Source organism: Triticum urartu, chromosome 2 (assembly GCF_003073215.2).
Source record: "Triticum urartu cultivar G1812 chromosome 2, Tu2.1, whole genome shotgun sequence".
NCBI lineage: Eukaryota > Viridiplantae > Streptophyta > Magnoliopsida > Poales > Poaceae > Triticum > Triticum urartu.
Window position 1 is genome coordinate 150,212,538 of NC_053023.1, and position 9,604 is coordinate 150,222,141.

General features: G+C 38.5%; 1 long non-coding RNA gene across 1 annotated transcript; it reads right to left on the reverse strand.

Moving 5' to 3' along the window:
• Nucleotides 1-5,550: 5,550 nt before the first annotated feature.
• LOC125536464 lies at nucleotides 5,551-8,731 on the reverse strand. Its single transcript, XR_007295048.1, has 5 exons — nucleotides 8,314-8,731; nucleotides 8,173-8,232; nucleotides 6,862-6,998; nucleotides 6,508-6,635; nucleotides 5,551-5,957 (listed from the first exon to the last, which is right to left on the reverse strand). It is a non-coding gene; the product is annotated as an uncharacterized LOC125536464 (long non-coding RNA).
• Nucleotides 8,732-9,604: the final 873 nt, after the last annotated feature.

Consider the following 9,604-nt stretch of genomic DNA (forward strand, 5'->3'; position numbering starts at 1 on the left):
AGGACACGACTCCATATCCTATCTAAACACAATACAACTATAAGTCCAACTGTAACCTACCTCATACACTATATTCGACACAACTCCAACAGTATAGAATCCACCGATCACACAACACATGACGTGTCTCCATGTTTCGATGCATTGCTCCTTCCATTTCCCCCTTCGGCCCTTCTTACTTTACATGAAATGTCAAGTTCCAAGTATGGAAACGTACCCAGCCGCCGCCTCCAACGTAGCCAGCCGTTGCCTTCCCAAAACTAGGGTTCTTTGCCTCCCACCGGCGTCGGCGCCGGTCCGTCCCGTCTATGGTGGCCTTAGGGCCATGAAGGCGGAGTGGATCTCGGCCCTTGCCGGTGGAAGGGCTCCGCTTTCATATCTTTTTTCGAGCTTTGTTAGGGTTTGTGTCCTGCTCAGGAAGGCGAGACGGCAGCGGCTCCCTGAAGATGGAATAAAGGTCTCCCCATCTAGTCCCTGTTCCGGTGATGTGTGTAGCATCATCGGTGGACGTGTGAAGGTGTGTCTCCGGCGGATCTGTCTTTGGTGGATTTGCTCGGATATGTTCGTTGTTCGTCTTCGTTCGTGTGTCTTCAGGTTGGATCCTTTTGATCTACACTCTTTATCTGCGGCGGTTGTTGTTCTGGTGCGTTGGTTCTATGGGGCCTTAGCACGACGACTTCTCGACTGTGTACTACAATAATGTTTGCTCGGCTCTGGCGAGGGAGGGGCGATGACAGCGGCGCGCCTTCGACTCGCTTCAGTACTTGTAGTCGTCGCTAGGTGGTCTACGGTTCTGGATGTAATTTTTATTATTTCTAGTGTCTGTTATACTACCATGATTAAAGATGAATAGATTGAAAGTTTTTTCAGAAAAAAAAAGTTCCAAGTATGGAGATGTTAAAGGGGGCATTTTTTCTCGCAAAATAAAGGGGTCACTCTTAATTTAATTTCGACTATGAAGTCCAACAGGTGCTCATTCGTAAAAAGAAAAAGGAATGCAGGCTCTCCTGGCCTCTCAATAATTCTTTTTTTGTGCGGGTGACTGGCCTCTCAATAATTCGGGCTGGCCTATGAGAAAGATGGACCTGGATGAGCATACCCTTCGGTCTCTTCTGTTTTATCTCTTTACTTTTCTACTTCCTTTTCCACTCAATATTTTATTTCCTTTTTCTGTTTCTCATTTTCTATTTTCAATGAATATGTTTTGCCAAATAAATTTAAACCCGTTTTATTACAAGTACAGGTTACTTTTCATAAATATATATTTATACAATAATGTTTTTCCAATACACGTGAACATCTTTTAAATACACCTTGATTTGTTTTTCAAATATTTGATGAACATTTTTTAAATAACATTGAATATTTTAATGCACATTGAGAAAAACACTTTGTACATTTTAAAATTTATGGCGATCATTTTATAAACAATGTTGAACATTTTTGTGAATGGTGAATATTTATTAAACAGATGATAAACATTTTTTATAGATATGTGAAAAAAGTATATATATTTTTACGGATGAACATTTTTTCAATATGCATTCAATTTTTTTTCAACCATGCATAGAAAATAGATGATTTTTTTATAAATGCATGAAAGCCCTCTTACATAACATGCAATTTTTTACTATACGCTGATTATTTTCAAATATGTGGTGATAATTTTTTAACGGGACAATTACACTTTTTCCCTTAGTTATGTCAACCTATGGTTTGCCCTTACCTTTTGTCTCTACTCAGTTTTGCCCTTAGATTTGTCTTTGAGGTCGTCTGAATGCCATTTGGCTGTTTGACTAATACTTTGAAAATTAATAACAAATTCATATGAACTCATAAAAATGCAAATAAGATATCGAGATGTTCAGAAAATATCTTTATGTGCATGTCATTTGCATTCAGGAAAAAAGTATTGTTCAAATAACCCGAGGTTAATAATGTTATTAACATTATTAAAAATAAAAATTTATAAACAATACTTTTTCATGAATAAAAAATACATGCAAGTATAGGTATTGTTTTCTGAACATTCTGATATCTTATTTGCTCTTTTTTTTTAGTTCATATCAACTTGTTATGAAATTTCAAAATAATGATCGAAGTCATTTCAAAATTCACAACAAAGTTATATGAACTCAGAAAAAGGCAATGAAGATACCAGGATGTTCGAAAAACATCACCTACATTTGAATGTAAATTTTATTTGTGAAAAAGGTACTGTTTATACCTTTTTATTTTTAATAATGTTAATAACATTAATAACTTCGGGTAGTCTGAGCATTAATTTTTCCCTTAATGCAAATGGCATGCACATAAAGGTAATGTATTTTTAAACATTATGATATCTTATTTTCATTTTTATGGATTCATATGAATTTGTTACAAATTTTCAAAATATTGGTCAAATGGTCAAAGGGCACTCGGACGACTCACGGATAAATCTAAGGGCAAAACTAAGCGGAGCCAAAAAGTAAGGGCAAAACCCGTGGGCTGGTTCAACTAAGGGCAAAAATGCATTTGTCTCTTTTTTAAACACTCAATTAGCAAATTACCAGAATAAACCTTGAACAAATTTGTAAATACATGACATTTAACAATATTAAATATTTGTTGAATTATTATAAGTAAACCATTTCTAAAAATAAGAGAAAAATCAAAGTGAAAATTTTGGAAGTAAAAAAAAGACAGTAAACACACAGGTGCGCGCGCTGGCTCACTGGGAGACTCGTCCACATGTTGTCACGTGCTAGGCCAGATCCATGTACACAAGCGCATGAGCGTGCCACAGGATGAATCCTATATGACATTTATCACATTGAACTGTTGACCCTTCGCACAAGCTACGAACAAGTGATCGAGATATTGGGCCGGCCCTTTTCAGCAGGTTCTTATAATACAGACTCCCAGTTTGAGGAACCTTTTCTGTAGATTTTCAAAAATGGAACCTTTTCCGTCCGGTTTTCCCAATTTTGGCGATCATCTAGAAGGTTCCTGAACCATTTTTTCTGTTTTTTTATGTTTACTGGCTTTTCCGGTTTCCTTTTTCTATTTGCGTTTTTTATGTTTCGTTTCTTCTTCTTTTTCCAAAATTGGCAAATCTCAAAAACATGTTTATAATCTTCAAAACATGTTCGGATTTTCAAATGGAGTTTTTTTTTCAAATATAGACTACTCACAATGCAAACAAATACTCCGCCATGTCGAGGCACACAATTACAAGATGTCAATCCAGATATTTGATACCCCAAAGACTCCAACAAAAACAACATATCATGTTTCTCCACGTTTCGATGCAGTGCTCCTTCATACTTTACATGAAATGTCAAGTTCCAAGCATGGAGATGTTAAAGAGGCCACTTTTTTCTCGCAAAAAAAGAGGTCACTTTTGATTTAATTTCGACTATGAAGTCCAACGGGCTGCTCATTCATAAAAAAGGGATTGCAGGCTCTCCTAGCCTCTTAATAATTCTTCTTTTTGTGTGCGGGTGATTGGCCTCTCAATAATTCGGCCTTGCCAATGAGAAAAGATGGACCTGGATGAGCATACCCTTCGGCCTCTTCTTTTTTATCTCTTTACTTTTCTATTTCCTTTTCCATTTAATATTTTATTTCCTTTTTCTGCTTTTCTTTTTCTATTTTCAATAAATATGCTTTGCCAAATAAACTTAAACCAATTTTATTACAAGTACAGGTTACTTTTCATAAATATATATTTTTCTATACAAGAATGTTTATCCAATACACGTTAACATCTTTTAAATACACCTTGATTTGTTTTTCAAATATTTGATGATTTTTTTAAAATAACATTGAATATTTTTATGCACATTTAAAAAAACACTTTGTACATTCTAAAATTTATGGGGATCATTTTATAAACAATGTTGAACATTTTTGTGCATGGTGAATATTTCTTAAACAGATGATAAACATTTTTTATATATATGCGAAAAAATATATACATTTTTACTGATGAACATTTTTTCAATATGCATTCAATTTTGTTTTCAGCCACGCATAGAAAATAAATGATTTTTTTATAAATGCATGAAAGCCCTCTTACATAACATGCAATTTTTTACTATACGCTGATTATTTTTCAAATATGTGGTGATAATTTTTTAAAGGGACAATTACACTTTTTCCCTTAGTTATGCCAGCCTGTGCTTTTGCCCTTACTTTTTGTCTCTGCTCAGTTTTGCCCTTAGATTTATCTTCGAGGTTGTCTGAATGCCCTTTGACTGTTTGACCAATACTTTGAAAATTCATAACAAATCCATATGAACTCATAAAAATGCAATAAGATATCGAGATGTTTAGAAAAGCATTACCTTTATGTGCATGTCATTTGCATTCATGAAAAAAGTATTGTTCAAACAACCCGAGGTTAATAATGATATTAACATTATTAAAAATAAAAAATTATAAAAAAAATACTTTTTCATGAATAAAAAATACATGCAAGTATAGGTATTGTTTTCTGAACATTCTGATATCTTATTTGCATTTTTTTAGTTCATATCAACTTTTTCTGAAGTTTCAAAATAATGATCGAAGTCGTTTCAAAATTCAGAACAAAGTTATATGAACTCCGAAAAAGGCAATTAAGATACCAGGATGTTTGGAAAACATCACCTACGTTTGCATGTAATTTTTATCTGTGAAAAAAGTATTGTTTATACCTTTTCATTTTTAATAATGCTAATAACATTAATAACTTTAGGTAGTTTAAGCATTAATTTTCTCTTAATGCAAATGGCATGCACGTAAAGGTAATGTCTTTTTAAACATTTTGATATCTTATTTTCACTTTTATGGATTCATATGAATTTGTTACGAATTTTCAGAATATTGGTCAAATGGTCAAAGGGCACTCAGACGACTCACGGACAAATCTAAGGGCAAAACTAAGCAGAGCCAAAAGGTAAGGGCAAAAACCCATGGGCTGGTTCCAACTAAGGGCAAAAATGCATTTGTCCCTTTTTTAGACACTCAATTAGCAAATTACTAGAATAAACCTTGAACAAATTTGTAAATACATGACATTTAACAATATTTAATGTTTTTTGAATTATTATTATTAAACCATTTCTAGAAATAAGAGAAAATCGAAGTGAAAATTTTGGAAGTAAAAAAGACAATAAACTCACAGGTGCGCGCGCTGGCTCACTGGGAGACTCGTCCACATGTCACGTGCTAGGCCAGATCCATGTACACAAGCGCATGAGCGTGCCACAGGATGAATCCTACTAGTGGATGGGGCGCGCCCTGGGCGCGCCTCCTCTGCGTGACTGAGCGGACCAATCTTGCTAATGCTTGCTGAGGCGTCACTGTGCGGTGTTCTTTTGAATTGTTTTTTGTTCTGTGGGCAGCACGTGTGCATGCAACTATTGCTGAACTTATATAACTTATTGATCTCTAGAAAGTAGAGCAATCCAGTAGAAGTGACAGTACCATCTTATAAAAAAAAGCTACAGCAGTAAAAATGCATTGCTGGCAGTGCATATTCATAAAATACATCAGGTGAGCAAAGACATGATCACAGGAGCATGGTACATATGGATATGCATCTAATAATATTGATTTCATAGTGTGAATGTTGATATCTTTTCCTACAAAGCTAGTCAAAGTTTACAAAGTTTGACTTTGACCAAATCTTATATGCAGACTAAAAAGAAAAGGAAGGAGTATGAACAGAGAAGCAGCAGTCTTGCAGCCTAAATGAATGATTACAAAGAAGAAAGGTGCTTCAAAACAATGGTTAGCACTGGCGAAAAGTAGATGCACTTAGCAGGTAAAGCCGACCTCGACGACCATCGCTTTTTCACATCTGTTCCTCCTGCTATCCTGGCCGTCAAGTCGACCATGACGACCACCACCTCGACGGCCACCACGTCGGCAAGCGTGTAGAGCACTGGCCCCCGATCACGTCGAGCTCAAGGAGGCTCAAACTGACCCTGCAGCCCACAACACGGCGGAAGGATGGAAATAAATTAGATCCTTGTCCATTGGAAATTCACTTTGGCTTACAGATAGCTGCTAGAGTAAAATACTTCAAAGCACTCTTGTTTAGGAAGTGGATTCATTCTCAAATATAGATAGACAAAGACACATGAAGGTTTATCTCACTGGACAATTATGTGACCATGACGGCAAAATGTATCTTGATAAATTGGATGGTGAGGCGCTATGACAATATAAGATTTCTCGGGTTTGGCATTCATCCAAGAATATTCAGAGTTCCAGTCAGGTCAGAGCTACACTTAAACGCGTCGGGCTAGCTAAGTTCAGAAGCATGGCATCTTGGATGGTTCAACTGGTCAAAAGATAGAGATTTGAAATTAAGATTCATGATCAAATTATTTTTCATTTGTGTTGTAATTTCAGCATAAGAGGTGTGAAGTACTATTCGACCCCATTTTTCAGTAACCATACAGTTCCAAAATGTGAGACATTTCAAAACTGCTACTTTTCTTAGCAGAAAGTCTGAAGTTATGTGTGAGTTACCGAGTAGAGCAAGATGTTGGAGGCCTTGTAGATCACCGCCAGGTTGGCGTCGTGGAGAAAGGCAAGGCCCTTGGCCGTGACGACAGCGATCTTCATCCTTGTCATCCACAGGAGGGAACCATTTGTACCTTAAGGAAATAGGATGTTTCAGGTCAGTTTCCTCCTCCACATTGACTTAGAGTTGTAAATTGCAAGTACAAGAAGTTGGTCAGATAATTAATTTTTTAATCCAAAATATTGAGTATCCCTTCTTAGTAAATATCCAATATCTATATTCATCTGATTCAGAAAGAGGAACTGTCGTCCCTTTGGAAGGGAGAGCGCAGCTCAGCTATCTGTACGCGGCCGACATACCAGCATGCGTGGATCGTGTGGCAGGGCAGGCACCGTCAGGGTGTGACCTTCGAAGCCATGATGCTCTTCCTAATGCTGCAGCAACGCAGACACCTCCTCCTCTCCTAGCTATGACAACATCTATTTGGTTGTCTCATCTACAAGGCAAAGCAAGGAAGGAGAACAAAGATGAATCAAGCTGCTTTGACAACATCTATTTGGTTGTTTCCTGTACAAGGAAAAGCAAGGAAGGATAACAAACATGAATCAGATGCAATAAAAAAAAAAGAGAGCACGATGAAAAACATGCCACAGGGATATGAAGAAATCTTGATGACATCGGCAGCCGATGACTGAGACACCATGTTTGTGCGGTGAACGAATTTCCTGATTTTGGAGCAATGAAGCCTCAAAATATTTTTTTGGCAATCTTGTTTGTTATTCGGAAACTGCAATTAATGCATAGTCCTACATCCTTGTTGCAGCTATCTCTAGAGTATTTCAACAAACATATTGTGGGTGTGAGCATAGGGCAAACTTGCAAGTCTTGACTCTTGTGTTCTGTATCTGGTGCTTGTGGATGACCAAGACAAGCACCATAGTAACCAGTGCCTTGACGTTGCAGTCCAGGAAAGTAGTGTATCACATATATTTGTATTTGTAGTACAGGAAATCAATCAGCCGCTGTTCAAGAGCACTAAATGTAAGAAGATCAGTTCCACCAGCGGCGAGACGGTCTGAGCCCTCGGCTCATGCTGGAGTGTCAATGACTGAGCTTCCTCCAAGACAGTTCAGAAAATTTATGAAAAACAACACAATGTCTTTGTCTTAGTAACAGATTTACTAATATCCAATTTATTTCACATGATAGATCATTTGAAGGTAAATCTACTAAAACTTCCTAGGTATACATAAGTCACGTTCAAATTAGGAACAATAACAGCGAAGAACACCAAGCTTTGAATGATATATTTTTCGCAATTGTCACTGGGGCTGATAATCCTACTACAAAGATGCACAACCCTTTGAATATAAAAAACAACCACTAATACCACAAAAGAGGATGAGAGCCAGATCATCCAAAGAAAAATCAAAGAAGGGTAAGAAATAATAAAATGGGCAGATAAAATACAAGGAACAAACTCTCAACAACCAGCCAAAATACCCCAACGAAATTCCAATGGAACAGCAAAAGAAAGAAGAAGAATACAAAAGAGAAACAGGAGATGCAAATGAGAAAAAAATCTAAGCCAAAAAAGTGTGATCAGACCCATGGGTGGAGGGGCTGAACTTAACTAAAGCCACACCAGGAAGCATCGAAGGCTCACAAACCTGCAACAACCAGGGGACTGTCGCTGTCGGTGGGCGCGGACGGCGAGGCTAAGCGGAGTGCTGAGGAATGAGAGAAGGGGGTCAGAGCGAGTGGGATCAAATCTAACACATAGTCAAAGTGACCAAGCGAAGAGGATTTACCTTGCTCGTCGCCGACACCTGAATCAACTACCGAGGTGGTCGGCGGGCGTTGATGTGAGCTCCGTCACCAGCTGTTTGTCCTGCTCCTGAACGACGACGGGGCGCGGTGCTCGCCGGCCGGGCGCGGTTGGCTGCTCCCCCTCCTCGCGTCCAAACGCGACTGCTGCTCTCCCTCTCCTTGGACAAGTCTAGCAGATCGACGGAGCCGACGGGGTTCTTTCGGATGACGCGCCGATGGGCGAGGACGACGACGGCGTCCAAGCCCTTCCTCTAGTAGCTAGCGCGACAAATTCGGAGAATTTGGGATGGGTGGAGACGGCGGCGTGCGAGAGAGGGAATGGGAGGAGACGGCGGCGTGGACTGCTCGGTTTGAGATGGGAGGAGATGACGGCTGTCTTTCTGGGGAAGTTTCCTTTCTCTCTGTTTTCACGAGGGAGGTGTTACCTGGGGAAGTTTCTCGGGTGAGATTTTTCTATCGCCTTGCCACAGTAAAAATGATGACCTGGATAGCCCGAGCGTCCGCCTAGACATTCGACAAAAGCGAACGACCTGACGACGTGGCTATCGCGAGCTATCGTCTTTGATGCGCAGCTGAATGGTTTTAATATGACATTCACCATGTTGAAGTGTCGACCCTTTGCATAGGCTAAGAACAAGTGATCGAGATATTGGGCCGGCCCTTTTCAGCAGGTTCTTATAATACAGACTCCCAGTTTCAGGAACCTTTTCTGTAGATTTTCAAAAAGGAAACCTTTTTCGTCCGGTTTTCCCAATTTTGGGAATCATCTAGAAGGTTCCTGAATCATTTTTTTGTTTTTTAATGTTTACTGGCTTTTCCGGTTTCCTTTTTCTATTTGTGTTTTTTTATGTTTCGTTTCTTCTTCTTTTTCGAAATGGGCAAATCTCAAAAACATGTTTATAATCTTCAAAACATGTTCAGATTTTGAAAACAAGTTTTTTTTTCAAATATAGACTACTCACACTGCAAACAAATACTCTGCCATGTTGAGGCACACAATTACAAGATGTCAATCCATATATTTGATACCCCAAAGACTGCAACAAAAACAACATATCATGTTTCTCCCACGATGCAGTGCTCCTTCATAGTTTACATGAAATGTCAAGTTCCAAGCCTGGACATGTTAAAGGGGCCACTTTTAATTTAATTTCGATTATAAAGTCCAATTGGCTGCTTTGTGTATCAGCCAGCTTAGCTATTGATTGCAGGCTCATTCGTAAAATACAAAAGTATTGCAGGCTCTACTGGGCTCTCAATAATTTGGCTCGG